Genomic DNA, 23,054 nt, shown 5'->3' on the forward strand with positions numbered 1-23,054 from the left:
CGCGTGTTGACTTTATTTCACCCACGTTTTATGCTTTATACATGCTTTGTTGATTTCGTACATTACACTTGCAACGGTGTAAACGCACTGTAAACATCTTTTGAACTTTGTTGTTTTTAACTTATATCTGCCTACATACATACAAGTACTATATATACAAGTCTACGTCTTTACGTACGTTTGATTTTATGCTCGCATTTGACGGAAGTGTTTACTATTTTGTGCTGTTTATCGTTTTATGATATTCGCATCAAGCGAAAAGTATTACAACAAAGTTAGACAACAACATAGTGAGCATATTTATGAACCCGATGAAGGAAATTCCGACACTTTTACTGAAGTATTTCAAGTTCAATTGAGTGAATCTTTTATATTGAGCTAATAAAACAATTATAATTATAATTAATAATTCAATATCTTAAAATTCCTTTAAAAATTTTTGTGATATAAACTAAACTAGTTAATTATAAATTTATACTCAAACTTTCCCGATAATGAAAATGGTATATGATTTCGTTTTGGTTATTAGCGTTTTGCTGCCTGTTAACTAGCGGAAGTGCTGATAACTCAACAAAATTTCGATAAATAATTGCTTAGCCTTCGAACTAATTAAGTGAGCATAGACATGGAAGCTTCCGTTAATTGGTTAGCAAGCTAATGTAAAATTGAACAAAGTAAATGAACCGAAAAATGTTAATTAAGGATATTCAATGACAAAAGGTATTGAAACAAGTGGCATTAACTTAACCCTTTATGGCTCACTATTTAAATTGGTATTTTTATCTGATCTCTTTCTCCTACAAGTATCATTGTTTAAGCTTTCGCTTGAGTGCAAATTGTAGTAAAGTGGTGTTTACTACAATTATTTCCGCTTGATTCGCTCTTAGTTCGGTAGTCCCAATGGGTGCAATAATGTAGCCACAAGATCTTCATATCCTTCTCTTGCATCCTCAAAGCTAATAACAAATTGAAAATGTTGAACACTTGCCTTCAAACATTATCGTAAGCAAATGAGACCAAAACAGAAGAGAGCTGTGAATTGATAACTCACCGTTCGGTTGAATGAACATGACCATCGTATTGACAGTGTCGCACCGAATTTCGTTGCACTTGCTCAGCATATTCGTCCGTAGTTTCCTTTTTCACATAGCCTGACCTTCGTGTTGCTTAACCCTTTAGACCTTCGCATGTGAACATTTTGCTTCTACTTAGATTACCAGAGTGATTTGTCAATGATAAGGCAAAAAAGCATGGAGCGCTTAAAATAGATTGGTAAGTGTATTGCAGAGAAACTAGAGCTTCGAATAAAAGGCGAATGCAAGAATCGGAATTCTGCAATGGCAAAACAGTTGCTGTATCACCAAAGCTTATGTCATGTGGCAGCTTGACGATTTAGAGGAAATATTGGCGAACATAAATGTTGGCCTCAGTTTTTTCTAAAACTTTAAGAAATGCTTTTGTTTTTTTTTTTATTTCTGAGTATAATCTCCCGATATAACTGAACTGAAAACTCGAAATCTAAGTAGATTGTAGTTCATATAAAATTTATTAATAAGTGTTAGATAGGTAAAAGTGCTGCCTTTCGGTCTCAATGAGCGTTGGTAGCGTAATTTTGATACACTATCGTAAGACCTTATCTTGATATCACACTCCATTGGCGTGCTCAATCCATTTACGACACGTGGAGTAATGTTATATGTCTTTGGATTTTGTTCTGACATAATTTGGCCACATTGTTTTGTTATCTTGCATTTGGTTGTACATCTCCGTCTATTCTGCGTTGTTTGTTCAAATTGCTCAATATAGCTCCCTCTCGATCGCTCCTAGCAGACACGGTATCATGACGAAAATGTTCCTAGGACTGGGAACCCAAATAATGGATAAATCGAGTTGAACTGCCAGTGAGCTTAAAGCTCTCCTTGATTTGTTTAATACGCTGGAGTTGGTCTTTGGCGATGTTAAGGCTAGTAGTGTCGCCTGGCTGTTGTGTCAATGGTTGCGTTCTATATTCTCCCGCAGTTGTACAATGGAACTTCACTAGCCTTTTCTATGCCCAGTATTTCAATTTGGAAGATGCTAGCTGAGTTAGCTCTTCGGAGAATACCACTGTTTCTACATCACAGTCCGTTTAGAACTCTGCGGTATAGATTGAGATTGAGGTAGTAATGTTCTTCCCTACTAAACCTCTTCTCCATTCTCATCTCCAGGTGAGACCTGGAAATCCCTATTGGAATCCAACCTTGGGAGGATATAGACTGTTTTATTTATATTAATTTCGTGCTAGTTCAGAATTTCGCTTGCGTTTGCGTCACACCGAATTACAGTGTTCTTTGTTAGCATCCTGAGGTCTTTAGGAGACACGTCCCTATCAAGGGACATAAAGAAACAGCTTGTCTCTTGGTCCATATTTACCACCACTGTGGTGTCTTCTGTATTGTAATTAGGAGGAGGACTCGTCTATGATGTAGGCTATCTCTGACTCACATCGCTAAAATGCCTTGCTCTTGCGGCATCTTCTCAGTTGATTTGCAGATTTTTTACTTTGATTGGTACTCATGGCCGCCTTGGAGGTGGATAGTTCCATATATAGATTTTGGGTACTTTGGCTGATACCATCTTTTTTTACTAATATACTTTGGCTGGCACAATCGGTAGTACTCATCACCGTCTCCTGACTAGATGCGAAAAGGTTGTTTTCTTCGGATTTCGTTACAGGAAAGCGTTTAGTACCACCAACCTGGCACGGTCTCCAGAAGGGACGATCGCTATTCAATTTCCACCCACTGGATAAGCCATCACGGATACTTTGGATTCGGGTAGTGTTGGTGCGGATATCTTCATTCCCAAAATAAGTGGACTGGCGTAAAATTGAGGGTTTATTCATCCATTTCTCCCTATTGTGTGAATTAAAAGGTCTCCCTCTTAGCTCGTAAGAGTTATGTGCGTTCCCATTTGGGATGCGGCCATTACCTTTACTTGAGCCTCTTCGCCACAGAAAGGCCACCAACGTTGAAGGGGTTATTTATAATAGGGCTAAAATACTTTTAGAGGGTAATAGTTTTAACCAGTCTTATTATTCTTGTTGCCTAAAAAATTTTTGTAAGGCTCGTCTTTTAGGCTTTGTAAGAAAACCTTTTCATTCACATAAAATTTCTTTTAAACTTGTTGTTGGTGTGCGAATTACCACTTAAGTAGTTACTCTTCATACTTTGCAAAGTATTTGCTGTTTGAGCGGTCAGAAAGTAAAATGTGTTCAAGTGTTAATGTTCTGTTATATCAATTAGTCTGGGTTATGTTTGAAGTCACAAGTTCCCTTTAAGTATGAATAATTAATGATAAGTAGGTTTAAATTAAAAAAGAGGTTATAGTTTAAGTTTAAAGTACCTAAATAGTGAATGCAAAAGTCCTATCTTGGTTTGATCCCAATGCCTTAGCAAAAGCGAATTTCTCTGATTTATTCTCCTTGTTTTACTTTAAAATCCTCACTATACTTTCTATATTAATTAGAAATGTTCTAGAAAAGCCCGAGTGCTTTTTTTTTGTTATATGAGTAATATACATATGCATTTTTCTTTGTTCTTTTAAAACTTTTGAAATTTCTATTCCTGTTGCATGTTTACAAATTTCTTTGGATATCGATTTTACATTGAACTACATTTGCACTTGTTATAGGTTATTGCGCCTTCATCTTTCTATGCCGTTGGCAATTGTTCACGCCTATGCTCAATTGAATATTCAAAGAGAGGTTTGTTCACAATCATTGATTTTTAATATTTTTTATTTTTCTGCTTTCAGGTAATAAAAAATATGACATTTCAACGATTGAACTAAGGCAAGTCATATATTCGCTTTTGAAAATCAATTATGTACCTATTTATATTGGGTAGTCGAAAAAGTCTTTTCGCATTTTGTCAATAGATGTCGTTGCAGTCGTATATCTCTGGTCCTACTATATATGTATATAAATTCATTCAACCAAAAAAAATTAAATTTGGGGAAGTTGAAAAAAAGTTACAGCTGTTCAAAAATGAGTGAAAATAATAAAGAAATTCGCTGTATTTATAAGCAGCCATGACATCGGTAAGGAACTTAACATTCATCATCAAACGGTTTTAAACATTTAAAAAAAGGCTGGCTACAAAAAGAAGCTCGATGTTTTGGTACCACATGAATTGTCTGTGAAAAATTTAATGGACCGAATTAACATTTGCGATTCTTTGCTGAAACGAAATGAAATCGAACCAATTCTGTAGAGAATGGCACCAGGAAACGAAAAGGGGATCAAATACGACATTAATGTGCGAAAAAGATCATGATACAATCATGGAGAAGCTCTACAAATTTTTGCAAAGCCAAGATTGACGACTCGAAAGCTTATGCTGCGTGTTTGGGAGGATTGGAAAGGAATCATCCACTATTAGCTGCTCCAGCCTGGTCGAACGATTGATTCTACATTTTACTGTCAACAACTGATGAGTTTGAAGCAAGCAATCGAAAAAAAACGGCCAGAACTGATCAACAGAAAGAGCTTCATCTTCCATCAGGACAAAGCTAGACCACACACATCTTTAATGACTAGACAAAAACTGGGAAGTTTTGATGAATAAATATAAAAAAATAAATTGAAGTTTGATTAGAAATACGAAAAGACTTTTTCGACTACCCAATATTTTGTAAAATAAGAGTTACATCCTTACACGAAAAGATTGGCTGGCACTTCTTACACGATGCCGGCTGATTGGATTATTTGAAAAGAAAACAAATTAGCGGCGTTTTAGTCTGTAAGCCTAAATACACAGTATGGACTATCATTAAATGAAAATACCAAAAATTGGCTTTTGGTAGACATTTCAAACGAAAATTTTGCGTTTTTTTGTTTGCTTGCTATACAAATTCTAAATTTTATAAGTTTTTGTATACATTTTTTATGATAGAAAATTCCATGCCGCCTTAACTATTCTTAAGAAATATGTAACTTTATATTTTATTTTGCGATCGTCAACTCGGGTATTTCGGACATGTTCCGGTTATTGTATTGCTGGTTTGCACAGAAAATTGCTACTATGTCCTGCCATATGACAAAAAATATATTAGCAATAACAAATATTGGAAACATACCAACTAAGTAAGTTTTAAAATATTTGGAATTTTTTTCAGTAAAAAATTTCGAGTCCTTATTAATATTCCTTTTGAGTTTGTTCTATCAAAGTTTTCTTACAACAAAAGTTTTATCTACAACTCATCAATAAGAGCATAATTAAGCTGATAAGCCAAAGTTGCACTCTTAAATTCTAAAAGCTCTCGCTTAATTGCCAACCTTCGCTCTACTACGTTCTAACCAATTGTATATGTCTGTATTCTTATATATCATACAGTTGGATTTTTTTTGCCATAACAGTAATTTTTATATTGCTACATATCTGTAGGTGCCAATAGCCATCGAAATGCTTGTATGTACAAAATGGTAAAAAAAAAACAGAAATGTTCAATGAAAATCCTGGGGAAAATTTTAGCGGGAAGTTTTGCTGCAACACAATACCAACGGCTATTTGTCTCGTTATCAGTTTCCAATAACGATACTAGAATACTAAAGTAAACGTAGTGAGAAGAAAAAGTGGGCAATAAAACTTTTCTGCTTATATAAAAAGAGTAGGTTGAACAGAAATATATGAACATGAATGTGTGTTCATTATGTTTCACTTGTTGCTGTGATCTTAGATATTTGCAATGAAGGATGTATAATATACTTTCACGCATATACAACATCTGCCATCAGATTTATTAATGTATGTATGTCAACATTTGGGCTGTGCATAATACCAAAGCAACAACATCCACCAAAGTGAGGAAAATAATGATATATCGGGTCTTTTCATAGGGACGTTACAAAAGTACACCGATAGGGACAGCAAACGACGCAATATTTTTTCCCGTTCTTTTGTTATTTCTTTTCAGTAAGGTTTGCCATTTCATCATGGAAATATATACGATCCAACAAAGAGTAGAAATTATTAAAATTTACTACCGAAGTTCGGAGTCAGTGGCCTCAACTTTACGGGCGCCTGTTCTGTCAGATCAACAGTTGAGCGTCTAGTGAAAAAATTGGACTCCACTGGCACAGTACAAAATGTACCCGTGTCAGTGAGGCTAAGGAGTCTTACCAAGTTGGCATTTTTTTGAAAACGCCCTCTGAAGTTTCAGGTTTTGACCCAAAAAACGGATCCGACAAAAACAATATCTCTTTTTTTACTTTAAAGAAAGCCTATTTTTTTCATACATTTTGCACGGGAATTTTATCTTTTATAATAAGAAATGAGTAAATAAACCTATACTTTTAAAATTGTTATATTCTAATACACAATTTTTCGCTCTACCTTCATTAATTCCTTTAAAAGTTATTCGCAGTTATAATTATACTTCAAATGTGCTGAGCATTTATACAAGAGTCATTCAGTGTTGCACATACGACATGGTGTACCATACGAATACAGTACATTTGACGCAGAATTTTACTGCGTATAATTTTTAAATAAAAGTTGGTATGAAAATAGGTATAAAGACATTTTTGTAAAGGGGAAAACACCATTTTTTTAGTTTTAAGATTATTTAATTTGAAGACAAAAAAATTATTATAAAAGATAAAAAATCTGCTGTGAAATGTTTGTGAGAAGTGAATTTGGGCAAGGTTTAAAATTAAAATAAAGAACTTTTTAACATCGTCTGAAAAAACAAGAAAAGTCGGTAACTTCGGGTACACCGAACCCTTCACAAATACAATAGATTCTTTACAGGAATTTCGATCGGTCAATTTGGATGGCAGCAATATGATACAGTGACTCGATTTGAAAAATTTCTTCAGAAATTGCGTCATTGCTTTAGTGAATATCTCGTCCAATGAAAAAGGTTTCCACACAACCCTTAATTACGATTATTCAGTTGGACTGTAGCTATAAGCTATCCGATATATGTAGGCCAGTCAGACAAATTTTTAGTGAGAAAAAAAATCCTTGTCATTATTAGTTCATATATTACAGACAGGCGGACAGACGGACGAGCATGGCTAATCTGATCATTTATGTATACACTATATAGGCTCTCTGACGTGTCCTTTTGGGTGCTACAAACATCGTGGCAATCTTAATATACTCTGTTTTGTGTTAATTTAATTTTAGCAGTTACAGACAAAGTACTTGCATTTGACATCTGTCAATGTGTTATTGCACGAACTGTGAACATACAATCTTCTACGAGTCTACAATGCAAACCTTGGAAAGTCTACACAAATACCATATATCTATGCCATATATTTCTTTTTCATTCATTTCATTGTTCATTTCTCTACAAAATAATTATTGTCCTAAACTATTTTTCATAGTTTCTTAGTGAATACACATTACTTACATATATAAATGTACTTTTATAACATTGTCACATTTATTGTCCTACACTTTTTGCAACAGGCTTTTGTTAATACCCATCTTTTATTTAATCAACAAGCGGACATGTTTTGTACCTATAAACATATATGTGTGTAGGACTCGCTACAACTTCTCGTCTATAAGTTTGTGATAATGTTCCATGCTGCTGATGCAGTCTTAGTTTGGTGGTTTGTTACAAGTTTACCGTTTTGTTTTGTCCTTCCTTCTAATTTATTTTATTCTTTTACTTGTGTATTTTGCCTGTCATCGGAAAGCGGAAGTTAAGTAGCGGAAGAAACATGTTAGGATGGTGTGCATGTGCAAACAAAAGCTTTAAAGAAGCTACAAACACACTTCTATATATAATACGATGGATCTACCTGTTTCGCACAGCCATTGTACCGCAAATAGGCGTAACGGCAATGCCAACATTGTGCCGTAACTCAATTTACTAGGTTATAGTGAAACGGATGTTTTGTTGAAAACACAGTTGAAAATGCCTGAAAAATAAAGAAGAGCACAACGTTGGTTTATTTTGAAATTAACCTAACATTATTTAATATTAAATAAATAACTTCTACGTATCAGTATATAAAATGGAGTGATTAGGGAAAGTATTGGAAATTAAATTCTGTTCTTGTATTAAAAGAGCTTTTAAAGTTTAAATAATAGCTTTGTTATAAAGCACGGCAATTTTGTCTTTTTAACCAAATTTCGTGTGCGGAATTATTGTTATTGTTGGAAAAGGCTTACGGTGATTTAAAAATACAATTCCACGAGTAGTACAAAGTTTTTAAAGACGATCGAGAGATCGTTGAAGATGTGCCTCATTCTGGACGACCTTCGATCTCTTCAACTGACGAAAATATTAAAATAGTGAAGGATATGGTGTTCGAAAATCGTTAGAAGATAACAAGAGGGCTCGACATCTCTCTCGAATCCATTCAATATATTTTGGTGAACTTTTTTCAAAAATAGTACTGTAAACAGGTCTTTTTAGACAGGTTTGATCGTGCAAATTCTGATCCCATATTCATGGAGAGCATTGTAACTGATGAGTTTGACAAGCAAACGAGTCAATGATCATCTTAAGGGAACTCTTTTTCTGTCGATAGAAAAATTTGATTTTGATCGAAGAGTTTGCATGACGGCTATATGTTATAGTAGGCCGATCTGAAAAATTTATTCAGATATTGTAGCACTGCTTTATAGAATATTTCATACGAAATTTTGTAAAACTACCTTGTCAGATAAAAAAGTTTTCATACAAAAACTTGATTGACTTTATTCATAGTGGCCTGATATCGGCAGTTTCAACAAATTAGCAGCTTTTTGGAGACAAACCGCTAAATCAACTAAGCTTGTCACGTTGATAATTTATATATTGATTTTATAGAATATCCGATGTTGTTCAGCGTATATTATTCAAAAAGGCTTAACGATAAGTATGTATAAATGTGCGCTTATACAAAGAATAGACCGAATCTCAAATTCTACTGAAATCAAGGCAACTTTCTGTAATTTATGTGTACGTTAAAAGTTTGCCAAAACTTTTTGTTATCACTTACTTTTTCATTTGTTCATACGTTACCACACATAAATATAGGCCTAACACATTACCACGAAGATGTGCAGGTATCCTTATCTATTCGTATGAAAATCTATGCATTCGTTAGTGTCTCTGCTCAACTGAGCTTTGGTTACATGGAGATAATATTTGAAACAGTTAAAAGCAACAGCTTAAGCCTTAACATTTATACATGATGCTTCATATTTACCTTCACACACATAGTCTCTCTCTTGTTTCTTTTATAATTAGTATTATAAACCATCTTCTACTTCTTCGTGCCATGATAATGATAGGATTGATTTTAAAGTTATAACTACTGCTTGTCCCTTTTTTCCATAACATGTATATTTCAAATACTTTTATATCCAATTTTTTGCTATGTCTTTATATACGCTGACTTATCTATAATTTTCAAGCATTATATTCGGTAGTCGAAAAAGTCTTTTCGAATTTTGTGAATACCAATCACATTGTGTCATACCATATAGTGTTGGAAAGGTGAGGTGGGGGGACCCACTTATATTTTAATATATTATTTGGGGTTACTTAACCTCAGTATTATATAATAAAGCCTCGTAAAAGAATTTCTATAAAATTTTGTTGGTGAATTACTGAAGATATTTTCATACTTTTTCGTTAATTCAACGCAACGACAACGCAAACATATACGAACACCTACATATGTAGGGTTTCCTAATAGAGATGGTATGATTTATAAGAGTCGTTTCAGCCATTTTTAATATGTCATGATCTGTAATTTTTTTCATTGTATTCAGTAATGTTTACAAGTTCATCATGGAAAGATATACGTAAGAACAACGTTTACAAATTATTTTATTCCATTTAATTATCAAAGTAATCGTTCTCCAATTGCAACTTTTCATGCGCTTTTCCAATTTACGGTCGTAATAATCATCCACCTGTTCTCGATATTCGTCCAATTGTTGACATTTTTTTTCGAAATTTTTGAGCTTACATTTTCTTTGCATACGGTTCAAGTGCCAATAGAAGAACCGTAACAATTAACTCACTTTTGTGGTATTTATGATTGCTTTACCGAATGGAAATCCAATAATATGGTCAAAATTCCTAGTCACGTGTATGCTTAGTACTGCATCTTTGATATCCACCTCTAGCTCGCCACTTTCATTAAGTACGTTACATCATGTAGGCGTACCACAGCCTTTCAATTTCACCTGTTGCTGTGACATTGGATGAGTTATATGAATGCACCACTATGATCTTTGAACATTTCAAAGTCAAAGCTATTTTACTGTTGTGGACGCACTAGGAACAATAATATTGTGTTTGTTCAGCACTAGTCGCTTGACTCTTGAATGAAGGATGAAGCTGTTGTCGTGCAACGAAATTCATTTGCGATGAAACCCACATATTATCACACTTAAGCCAAGGCTGCCTTGTTAAGCTGTGATTGCTTGCTTGCTTTGCAGTTTAATTAAGCTCTTTTTTTGTATTACTAAGCTGAGCTAACTAACTGATAATTTACCTCAGACCGCAAGCATATCGATTTTGAATTCCACATACCCTTTAATCTGCGCTAAAAATTACCAATCGCACATCAAAGTAACCAAACACAATGCTTTGATGGCTAAATGTTTAATTTGTTTTGAAATTGAAGAATTTTCAAAAAGGAAAAATTAAATAGTTATAAAAAGGGTTTTTATTGCCGTAAAACACAAATTTACACTTCCGTTTCCAATGTAGAAATTCTAGAAAAATAATGAATTTGAAACATGAGCTCAACTTTGTGGTTAACAGCTTGTGTAAATTTTCACTTCCTTTGGCCAATTAAGAGGGCTTAGAACACTTAATGAGTATACAGAGAAATCATTGGTCGTTTTAAAAATTTCGATTCTCGCTTTTTTGAAAATTTCATTTGTACTGAGTAAATAGCTAGTTTTGGTCTTTTACATTAATTAATTCTTTTATATTTTGGTTTCTCCCTTAAAAGCGTATTCGCTTGGCGCATTGCTGTTAGTTCAAGTTCACCTTCCCTTTAGATATATTGTTACCAATTTACTTTAATTTTGATTTTCATACGATTCATGACATTAAAAGGCAACCCATTATTTCTTGTGTATTGTTTTGAATTACTTGTAGCTTGTGTATTTGTGATTACTTTTAGGGTCAACTGCGCATTTGAGTTTCGAGCAGCCGGTCATTTCTATTTTTCGTAATTACTTTTTGATTTTCTATAAGTCCTAACGAGGTCTGTTTTGCCAATAATGTGGGCGAAATGCAAATTATGTGAATCCTGAAAATTACTGTCTTTTGAAATTATTCATGCGATTATTTTTATAAAGCGGTGAGAGGGTAAGTCTTGGTATTTTGTTGGTGGAAATGTGAACCCAAAATGGTTTTGTAAAGTATTCGTTGTGAACTTTGAGTTGTTATTATTGTTGGGAACTTTTCTTTCTGACTTCTGATTTTGGGAAGTAGGATGCTATTTATTTATTTATGTTGTTGTATTATGAATGAACGAAGCAGGAGCAGAAAGTTGTATATTATACTAATCTGTAACTTAACTTGATGAAAATTGTGAAAAATTTTGATTAATTCTTCTTTGGAAATAAAACCGAGGGTCGGTCTGGGTAGAGAAGAATCCATCCTGCTAGTTCTGGGCAGTTGAACAGACCATGTGCAGACAGGCTAATATGCATTTGGTCCTTTTACTGGATAAATGATGTTCCAATGGCGTGTGCACCCTTACTTCCGTTGTCCACCCATGGGTCTCGAGTCGAGGGAGCGCATTCGTTGAATTTTTGCACTTAACTATATCTATGTCGCCATATAGCTCACACAGTTCGTGGTTCCCTCTTGTTCGATACTCATCGCTTACGCGTATGGGAAAAAGGAACTTGCGATGAACAGTTTTCTCGAATACTCCAAGTGCTTTCTCATCTCGAGTCATCATGGTCTATGTTTCTTCGCCGTATAATATATATATTTTTCTGTAGTTCCTAGGTGTTTTTTTTTTGTTTCTAGCTCTTGTGCGCAACCTCACTGAGATGATTGTTTTCGAGTGAGCTTTCCATTCTATAAGCGCAGCAGAGGCTGACATAGAAAGAAGAAATCCGACGTCATAGCAGATAGATACTTCCTTTATGATTACTTTTCTACTGGTCAAAATCAATGGATGTGAAGATGCAAGAATCGAGAATGGCTTAATAGTGATAATTAATTTACAGTATCTACTACAAAAAAGAATACTCTGATTTTATTGCAAAGCGCCGGTGTTTTCACAGTTTTTCTACAGTTTGCCCATTTTTTTTCTAATCGGTTCAGTATCATATTGCCGTAGGAGTTATTTATTATAATTTTATAAAACTGGCTTACTAATAAATTTCGTGCTACCATAAAGGCCACTATATTATTAGTATTTTGTCTGCTTCATTTATTTATTTATAATGAAATTCTGAAATATTAACTATTTCAGAAAATCGCATTTTGACAGCGCCATCGTTTATGAAATTACAGAGTGTTAATGTGAGCATGAATGAAAAAGCAAAAAAGATTGCTGACTGATGAAGGGAATGAAGTGGTGGTAGTTGTTCCATCTAACATGAATATTAGTTCAATTATAAGTAAAATATTAAACATTCAGTATTGATTGTATTTATTAGTTTCCATTTACGACCAGTTTTCCAGTCATCACCATCAAAAACCTCCGTCGTGATGGTCATCAGAGCCTTCTTCGATTCAACTTTTATATCCTCAATTGAGTCAAAACGGTGTCCTCGGAGTGGTCATGTGAATTTGCTGAATAGCCAGAAGTTACACGAAGTTAAATCAAGCGAATGCGGTGGTTGCGGCACGATATTAGTTGAAAATGTGGCGAAATATCACGAATAACTAATACAATATAAGGTAGGGCATTACCGCACTTCTTTGTTCAATAAATTCAGACATAGTAAAAATCAAAGAATTCACTTTTAGAGCCACACAAAACGACGCGTATCTCAAATACTAGTAAATATTTTGACGTGAAATTCAGCGAAGTATAAATCAAAAATTCACTTTTCAATTTGATCACAGAAGTGCTATATATTTTTTGTTGCTACAAGTAATAAAGCAGGGACATACGTATACATATAGTACATGTATGCATTCTTGTAACTAGGTTTACTGTCAGACAGTTATTCTTTGTGGTTTGTCGTTAAAGGGTTACATGGGTACGAGTTTCAAAAAATCGATTTTTTTTTATTATCTTATTAAATTCTACAACACATTTAGAATTTGAGAACTTGTGCGCTCGAGGCTAGCTGGGCTAAGTGTGCCGTCTTTAAACGCGTTTTTCTCGAAACAGTGTTTTTGAAGTCGACTGGAAAGATTTGTCGAGCACAACTCAACCGATCTTAATGAAATTTTAAATACTTTCAGTTTTTTTCTTCGTCCAAGTTTTAAGTTAAGGTTTTAACTAAAACACGTATTTTTTCACTTTAGATTATCCTGTAAGGAGTTATCATGCCAACGTGAGCCCAAATATTTTCCAACGGCTCCGTAATGGCCGTTTAAAATATTTTATTTCATAATTTCTTTGTTAGTAGTGCATGTAGGTAACAATAAAAAAATGTAATAAAATATTTAATTTTTTATAAGAGAAGAAAAGTTGTTGAAAAAAGGCCTGAGGGCGGTTTATTACTTTGGTGCATTATTAAATGATAAATTGGTTACGAGATACCTATATGTGATATATACTATATATTGAGTGATGGATTGATGCTTGATGCCTCTCTTTATCGTTCACTCAAATAACGAAGAGTCAGGCGATTTAGGATTATAAAAAATTAGAGCTGTAATACACATTGTTGCTTTTTACAAAAATAATAATGTTATCTTTTATTGTGAAATTCAGGTCAATTTAAAAGCTTTACAATTTAGTGAAAAAAATAATTTCCTTAAAGGATTTATTTATTGTACATTTTTAATTAAGTTATCACATTATATTATATAAATTATCATATTGTCACATCGGACATAAAGAATCGTATCGAACCCAACAATTTGTAGTTGGATTGAATATAAGGTGTTCCAATATTTCTACTTTAGGTTTTTTAAAGGCGGCGGTTGTAGTCCTCTTTCTTCGTGAACAATATCCGCAACTACTTGCAGAAGGTCATCTATGTCGTCGTAGCTCACTCTTTTCAAGGAATCTTTGCTAATTGATGATGCTTCTCCGTTGGGATTATTTAAAAAGTCCAATATTTCTGCAACAGAAGATAACCCGTTTTCCTCGGAATTAGAAGGGGCGATCGCCGAACGCTTCTTATCTTTGGCTCGTCGATTTTTGAACCACACTTTTACTTTTAATTCATCTACTCCTATGCGTTCCGCGATTTGTCTTCTACGCGCACCTTTGGCAAACTTACAACCTCTATATTCCGACTCTAACTCGTCCACTTGCTCACGACTATATACTGTTCGTATACAGTTGCGATTATCCGTTGCTGAAATTGTTGTAGCCGGTGTATACAGTTGATTAACTGGCGGCGGTGATTGTGAAGAAGTTTGATATATATGTGGATTACCATATATAGATGTTGGCTGTATAATACCATAGGTATTATGTGGTCCATACGCATTTGCGTTAGTGCGTTACCATAATAACATTGTGCCTGAAATAAATAAAAATAATATGATATGTGAGTTTGTAAATTTAGTATATTAAAATTATTTTAATATTTTACTTACGAATGCTGGAAAGGTGGTGCCGGGAAACATTTTTCTTAATTTGTTGTAATAATTATCGAAACTTAAGATTCTTAAGATTTTTTAGATCTTTCCTCCTCGAAAGCTGGTTTATTAATGCCTTCAGGAAGAGTGGTCTGCTTCTTTTATACTATTATCTGCAGCAACTACGCGGTTTTAAGTTTACTATTTTGTTCTCTTTTATTTAAAATTAGCTTTGTGTTTTCCAGAAGTAATTATTTTAGGCCAACAGAAGTAATTAAGCCGTTCATCAAAAATTCAAGGTTGTTTGCATACCTGCTGTTGTTGTTGCTTCATAGATTACCTGCGAGTTCCAGGTAAAAATTGTATAGATTCCCACAACTGTGTGGGTTTTCCTGTTTTTTTTAAGGAATGGTTCGCTTATGTCTCAAATTTTCTCATGCAATGACCTTGTTGAAGAATAGAAGGTTTTGCAAAAGGGTTAGTTCATTAACGATCACTTACCGACACAATAAAAGTCTGTTCTCGAATGTTTCTGAATAATACTCATTACGTGTGGTTGATTTTTATGTCAGAGTTTCTTTGAGATATTCTATTGTACATAAAACAAAACATTTTCAGAAATGCGACATGTTTTTCGTCACCTGAAATGCAAAATAACGTAACAACATTTTCGAAAATTTACAGTGGCATGAATGAAGCACGAAATAAAATGGAACATGAGTGAAAAAAATTTTTTGAATTTGAATTTTAGTTGATAACAATATGAGATGAGATCTTGTTATTATTTATGCTACGTATTATATATTTTCCTTACTAATTTCCTTTTTCGTTACTAAACTATTATCACAGCATTTCTTGTGTGACAACTATGGGTACGAAATTAAAAACAAATCGATTTTTTTTATTTTATTCTCTTAATGTATATATATTTAGGAATACACACAGAAAATTTCATATCGTTTCGTTCAATATTTTTCAAGTTACATGCAAATTTGGCAAGACATTTCAGAGATCTTGGAAGTGCATTCCAAACTTTAAACGCGTTTTTCCAAAATTGAGTTTTCCAAGTAGATGACGAACATTACTCGAAAACGGCAAAATCGACTATTCTCAAATTTTTGTAATAAATTTAGTAATTAATCGAAGATTTCTTCTCACCGTTAAATATTAAAAAAAAAAACAATTTAAGACCGAAATTGTGGCCAAAAATCGAAATTTTTTTGAGAGATGCAAATTGTGTCAAAAAATTTATTTTGCTTATTCCTGAAATTGATTACTAGATTTAATATTATCATCTGTTGATTTTTTAATTTCAGTGGATCCAATTTAGAGATTTGGTGGTCACCGTAAATCGTCTTTTTTTGAGATATTTATTTGGGAGATATTTTTACTAATATTAAGTCTTAAATATAGTTAAAATATACCATAATATGTGTAGAAATTTGTGGATCAATAAATTTAAAAGTTTTCTCAGAAAAAAATTCTGCAAAATTCTCTTTTTTCAGTCTTCTAACTATATAAAACCCCTTAAAATACCTAAATGAGAATGGAATACTTTTAATCCATTCGTATAAAGGCGATGAGCACGAGATGCAGCGCTTTATGAATGATTTTTCATTCTCAGTTGCATGGGAAATGTTTTATTGTCTGAAACCGTATCAATTTTGATAGTTTTACTTTCTTGATATGTGATAATCATGGCTTGACTCCATTTGCTCTTAAGCCTTTAGAGCCCTTTCAAATTGTATGTAGCTTATACATATGTACATATGTATGTACATACATATATCAATTCCTTTTCTTCGTTTCAAAACCACTAGCATTGTATTTATTCAAACTTCGGCAACCGCATTAACTTTTCTTTCTTTCTTTATTTTGAATTTCAGGTACGTTTGGAATAGACATAAGTTTACACGCAAGGTCAATTATGTAAGTAAAATTAAACTTAAATGAAACTATTATATTTGGTACATAAAATACTGGTATGCCTGCCTATGTATTCCATTCACCAGTGGCCGAAAAGTTCCACACCCACAAGCTCTCGTCCTTTTGTTTCGCTTAATTAAGTAAATAGTATACCTATTATGTAGAACAATGCAACAATGTGAACACAGGTATAATATATTTTACCTGTCGGTGTTCGATTGTTGTAAATTTAATTGCTTGCGGCTACCTGTTTTTTTTTTGTTTTCAATCTTACATTTAATTCTTAGTTTTAATATGTTAAATACGCTGATATTTGGTAATATATTGCCATAATGCCTTCAATAAAAAACTTTGATTATCAGCTTGCTTATGAATTTTATTCTACATAATTAATGCGGCTAAGTATTCAGTATTGAGTGAATCCTCAAACGGGGTGTTTTTGCTTTATTTTTTTTATTATAAATTGGGTATACCAGGTTGTTTAATAAATGTTGTCGTTTGATAAGAAAAACAAATGTTTATGATTCAAAATACACTTTATTCAGTATAATATCCCTGAACATTAATACACTTGCCCCAACAATCCTCCAATCTGTGAATCCCATTCCTGAATTGAGAATCCGAAAGGATATGCATACATTTTTTGAGTTTTGGGAACAAATGGAAGTCGCTGGGGCCAAATCTGGTGAATACGGTGGAAGTTCCAGCAACTCGAACTTTAATTCATGGATTGTAGCCATTGTCAAAATGCTCTTGTGACACGGCACATTGCGCTGATTAAAAAAAGGGTTGTTTTTCTTCTGCAAACCGGGTCTTTTTTTCATGAATTTTTTCATTCAACTGGTGAAACAGAGTTGCAAGTAATCCACAAACAAAATTCCTCTCGCATCCCAAAGAACTGATGCCATAAATTCCTTGGCCGGTTTCGGGACACGAACTCGTTTCGAAGCCGAACAACCAGGTTCACACCACTCTATAGCCTCTTGTTTTATTTCAGGATCATAGTGATAGACTCAAGTCTCATCCATACTGATGAATTGACGCACAAAATCCACCTTATGCTCTTAAAATACTCCAAATGTTGCTGGGAAAGTTGCATTCGAATGTGTTTTTGTTCCATTGTTAGCGTAAATGCGGCACCCATTGTGCACACAGCTTTCTAAAATCCAAAATTTCACTTAAAATTGGCTTTGATTTCTGGTGTTGATGCGCTGTTTTGACGTCTTTCACGTGGATTCGTTCTGAAAGGCTTGTATCGACCAACGTTTAAATTTATCAACCCATATTTCTAATGTTCAGAAAAATAGTAGACGAATAACAATGAATTTTAACATTCGTTCGTGAAATTTTGTTGGTGCTACATCTTCCAAAAATAAGAATTTTATCTATGCACGATATTCAATTATTTCCATTGCAGAAAAATATTGTGACACGGCGACACTAAATGGCTTGTAAAGAAAGAATGAATTGACAGATTAAAATGGAACTTTACATACGTTCATATGAAGAGAGTTCCAATTCAATTGGTAAAAATACTTGTAGCTCCAATATAGCTGAATGTACTGGTTGTGCAAAGGAAACATTGTGGCATATGAGTAACGTTTTTAGGAAGATTTTTGGTAGAAATAGTGTCAGCTGAAGCAAAGTTAACACCAATAAGAAGAAACGTTAACTTCAGTTGCTGAAAACAAACCTTCAAAAATTAAATAGTTTTCATACATAAACTTGATGTTGTTCGTTCAGTTTGGATGGCAGCTATACATACACTGCATATGTATATAACATTGCTTTGGAAAATATTTCATAAAGCTACCTCGTGAGATAAAAAAGTTTGATGCAAATCATTCAAATTATAGCCAGCTTTATTTCATAGTGGACTGATATCGGCGGTTTCAACAAATTAGCAGTTTTTTGGAGACAAAAGGCTAAATTAACTCACTTCGTCACGCTGATCATTTATATATTTATTTAATAGTGTATCCGATGTTTCCATCTAAGTGTTACAAATCACGCGACACACTTAATGAGTTCAGAGTATACAAATTATTCAAAATGGTTTAACTAGAAGTTTATATTAATGTGCGCCTAAACAAAGAATATACCGAATGCCGAATTCTACTCGAATCAAGGCAATTTTCTGTAATTTATGTGTACGTTAAAAGTTTGCTAAAACTTTTTGTTATCACTTACCTTTCCATTTGTTTATGAATTACGACATATAAATATAAGCTTAACACATCTAACATTAATGCCCTTAGCACTTAAGGAGCGTATGTGCGTGATAATGCTGCTTGCCATAAATGACTAAGCTGCGTTTGACTTTATGAAGCCAGCAAAGGCATTAGCACGAATTTGTGCAGGTATTCTTATCTATGAGTTTGAAAATCTATTTATTTGTAGTGTGGTAATAGGTAAAAGCAACAGCTTAAGTCGTAATATTTATACGTGATGCTTCATATTTACACGCCCACACATACCTCTCTTTCCTGTGAGTAGCACACTGTTGGTTACTAAGTTCTCTTATAATTGTTTTTATAAACCATCTTTTACTTCTTCGTGCTGAAATTTCGTAATTTTATTTCAAATAATTTTTATACATAATATTTGGCTGTGCCCTATAAAATATTGTTGGTGAATTACAGAAGTTATTTCCATTATTTTTCGTTAATTCAGTGACCTTTTTATATGAAAAATTGCTTTTAGTAACATTTTTGGTTACGTATACGCAGCGTAGCTCTTTATGAATATGAGATTGCTGTTTGTATAAATTATAGTAGTCAGCAGTACAGTCATAAACAATGCTCCGCATTTACTATAATATATTTCCATTTCATTGAAGTTCCATTGCTTGGCTCTTGCTGTCATTAATTTGTTAAGGTTTTCTGTTGAGTCAATAGGCGACTATGCTGTTGTTTTGATTTGGTTAGCTTTATTGGTAGACTTATTGGCTGCATGAACCTGTTTTTCTTATCCGTACTATTTCAAATCTAATTAAGCAAATTGGTAGCGATGTCTGCACCCGCAAAATTATGGACATTTTTTCTGATTTATAAATAAGCACAGATAGAAAGGTAAGCAGTCATCCTTCCCGAAGGTTTGTGGATTATAATCGTTTCTAAATTAAATGCAAGAAGCAAAAAGTGAAAGAGATGAAGTATTTGAGTTTGTTAACTGCCTTGAGGGGAACTTTGTGGGATAATTACGAATATAAATTCTTCATATATATGATTATATGTAAATTGACTATTTCTTTATTAATCCCCTAAGTTTTATAGTTGCTGCTGCATATCTACTCGCTGTGCATTGTACATTGCTGGATATGCAGTCCCCATTTTTAAAATAAATTCCTTTATTCACATCTGTTTACACCACTCGTTTCTTATTAATTTTTTTATGCTTGTATTTTCAAATCAATCCAACTGCTGTCACTCTTATTCAGAGAAATGTCAATTTTCATTATACTTGCATAAAATCGAATGTACAATTGTCAGTATTTGCTGTTGGTTGACAGGTGTTCAACCATTGTTATATGTAAATATGTACGCTAACGCAAACATATGCGAACATCTACATATATATGGTATTCTAATACGGAGGATACGATTGCTAAGTGTCGTTTCGACCATTTTTTATACGGAAAGATATTCGCAAGAATAACGTTTACAAATTATTCAATTTTATTATCAAAATAATCGTTCTCCAATTGCAACTTTTTGTGCGCTTTTGCCATTTTATGGTCGTAATAAACGCGCACCTGTGCTCGCCTATCGTCGAATTGTTGAAAATTCCGAGCGTAGATTTTCTTTACAAAATGTGCCAATAGGACAATGAACCGATCGAAATAATGAAAATATTGCTTGGTTCATGCAAGTGTTGCTGAAGGCCGCAGTTTGTCGATTCCAAGATGTTCTCAAGAATTGGGACTGTCTCAAACTACAATCTCGCGGATTTTGAGAAAAATTGCTCTCACTCAAGAACTGAAGCCATTGGACCATTATAAACGACATAAGAGCGGTATGGATCGTTAATAACCAACATTTTATGGCCGCAATTCGTAGACGTTGATCTTGACAACATCTGCTTCCAACAACAACCAGGGCTACGTGACACAGAGCATGTGCAACAAGCGTATTATTGCAAGAAAAGTTTGAAGATTCGATTATTTCAAGAAATTGTGACATTGAATGACCTTTAAGTTGTGATTTAACACCATCAGACTACTTATTGTGGGGTAATTTGAAGTCATTGGTCTTTAGCAATAAACCAAACTCTGTTCAAAGTTTTAGAATCAATATTGAACATGCTATTCTTGACATACGATTTTAATTAGAGGAAGAAGTAATAGAAACCTGCGTTCACCGATTTCGTTCCTGCAAAAGAAGTCCCGGAGGCCATTTGATTGATGCTATATTCAGAACTGAATTGCATCAATTGTGTTTTAACAGTTAGTGTGTTTTTTTTAAGGAATCATATCACTCTTTTTAGAAAACCCAGTATATGTATAGAAATATGACTATATGACGACGATAACATTATTTGTTCGGCAATACGATTCATGAAAATGTTCTCTCAAGGGTACTGATTTGCTCTTCGAATTAAGAGTTTATTAACTCATATGGTATTAAATGAAGGACATACATATGTACATATAGTATATGAAAAAAAATAAATTGATTTGCGTAAGATTGGCCTGAAAACAAACTAAAAACGGTTATATGTTAAATATCAGCGTTTTAAGCTAATTTGAACTAGTATCTTAGTTTTTGAGATCTTGATCTGAAAGGATCTGTAAGAGAAAGGTATAGAGTACTCACCAAAGGAGTGTCAAGCCAATAATGTTCTATGATGTACGAGTATTCGTCTGATAGAGGGCGCATGAAACGCTAAACTCGCTAAGAAATGTGAACAAAAACGACTTTCATCCGTATCTTCGGTGCACTTGGACTTCACCAAATGCTATTTTACACATAGCATCCGCGGATATTGCCAGCGGATCCATTGCTGCAAAATGCGCTCTATGGCTCACCGAAGCTTTGAAAATATCGAAAGTTTCTCCTCCTTTAAATGCATTCTGTGAAAATTGGAATCACTGTTTCGCAGAAGGTACTCCTGTCAGATTTTTCTCTGCTCACATACCTTATTCATTATTGTAGTGTTTTTTCGAGTAGAATTGGCTGTTATAAAGATGGCAGTAGATGTATTGAAAGTATAGAAGAGCCACCCTAACCAGACTCGCATCAAAATTGGAACGGGTTGGATCCGTTCTAGCAAGGGACTTAAGAACAGTAGTAAACAATTTGTTCTTTTAAAAATTTAACCATGCCGCAACCATAAGATTTCTTACTGGATAAATTCATGCGGTAAGGCTACAAATCTTGTCGAACCCAGGCAATTTATACAATAATTTATTATCCAGCTTTTGGGAGACTAAGGTTGAAACATTTCGACACTTTACCTTCGGCAAACCAGGAGATCTCTGAACTTATTTGTGATAAGCTTAAAGTGCTTTGTGAAATTTTGAGGGACTTTCGGCCTATGTAATAGAAGTCTTAGGAGCCAACATAGCCAGAACAGCATTTTAAGCAGTCCAAGTGAGATTTGTATGCTGAGTACCGTAACTTTGATATCTACCTCTAGCTCACCACTTTCATCAAGTTCGTTACATCATATAGGCGTACCACTGCCTTTCAATTTCACCTGTTGCTTTGACATTGGAAGTCGATGAGTTGTATGAATACACCCCTATCATCTTTGAACATTTCCAAGCCATGGCTATGTTACTGTATATCTACGTAGTCACAGTAGGAGCTATAATATTGTACTTGTGGGTTCGCTTCAGTTCAGCACTAGTCGCTTGACTCTTTCGGTAATACAATAAACGTCAGTCACCCAGACGAATTGTTCTGCCTACGGGTTAGAAGGATGAAGCTGTTGTCGTGCAACGAAATTCATTTGCGATGAAACCCACATATTATCACACTTAAGCCAAGGCTGCCTTGTTAAACTGTGATTGCTTGCTTGCTTTGCAGTTTAATTTAGCTCTTTTTCGGATTACTAAGCTTAGCTGACTGACTGATAATTTACCTCAGACCGCAATCATATCGATTTTGAATTCTACATGCCCTTTAATCTGCGCTAAAAATTACCAATCGCACTTCAAAGTAACCAAACACAATGCTTTGATGGCTAAATATTTAATTTGTTTTGAAATTGAATAATTTTCAAAAAGGAAAAATTAAATAGTTATAAAAAGGGTTTTTATTGCCGTAAAACACAAATTTACACTTCCCGTTCCAACGTAGAAATTCTAGAAAAATAATGAATTTGAAACATGAGCTCACTTTTGTGGTAAGCTTGTGTAAATTTTCACTTCCTTTAGCCAATTAAGCTTAGAACACTTAATGAGTATACAGAGATATCATTGGTCGTTTGAAAAATTTCGATTC

The sequence above is a fragment of the Bactrocera neohumeralis genome, chromosome 5 (assembly GCF_024586455.1).
Source record: "Bactrocera neohumeralis isolate Rockhampton chromosome 5, APGP_CSIRO_Bneo_wtdbg2-racon-allhic-juicebox.fasta_v2, whole genome shotgun sequence".
Lineage (NCBI taxonomy): Eukaryota > Metazoa > Arthropoda > Insecta > Diptera > Tephritidae > Bactrocera > Bactrocera neohumeralis.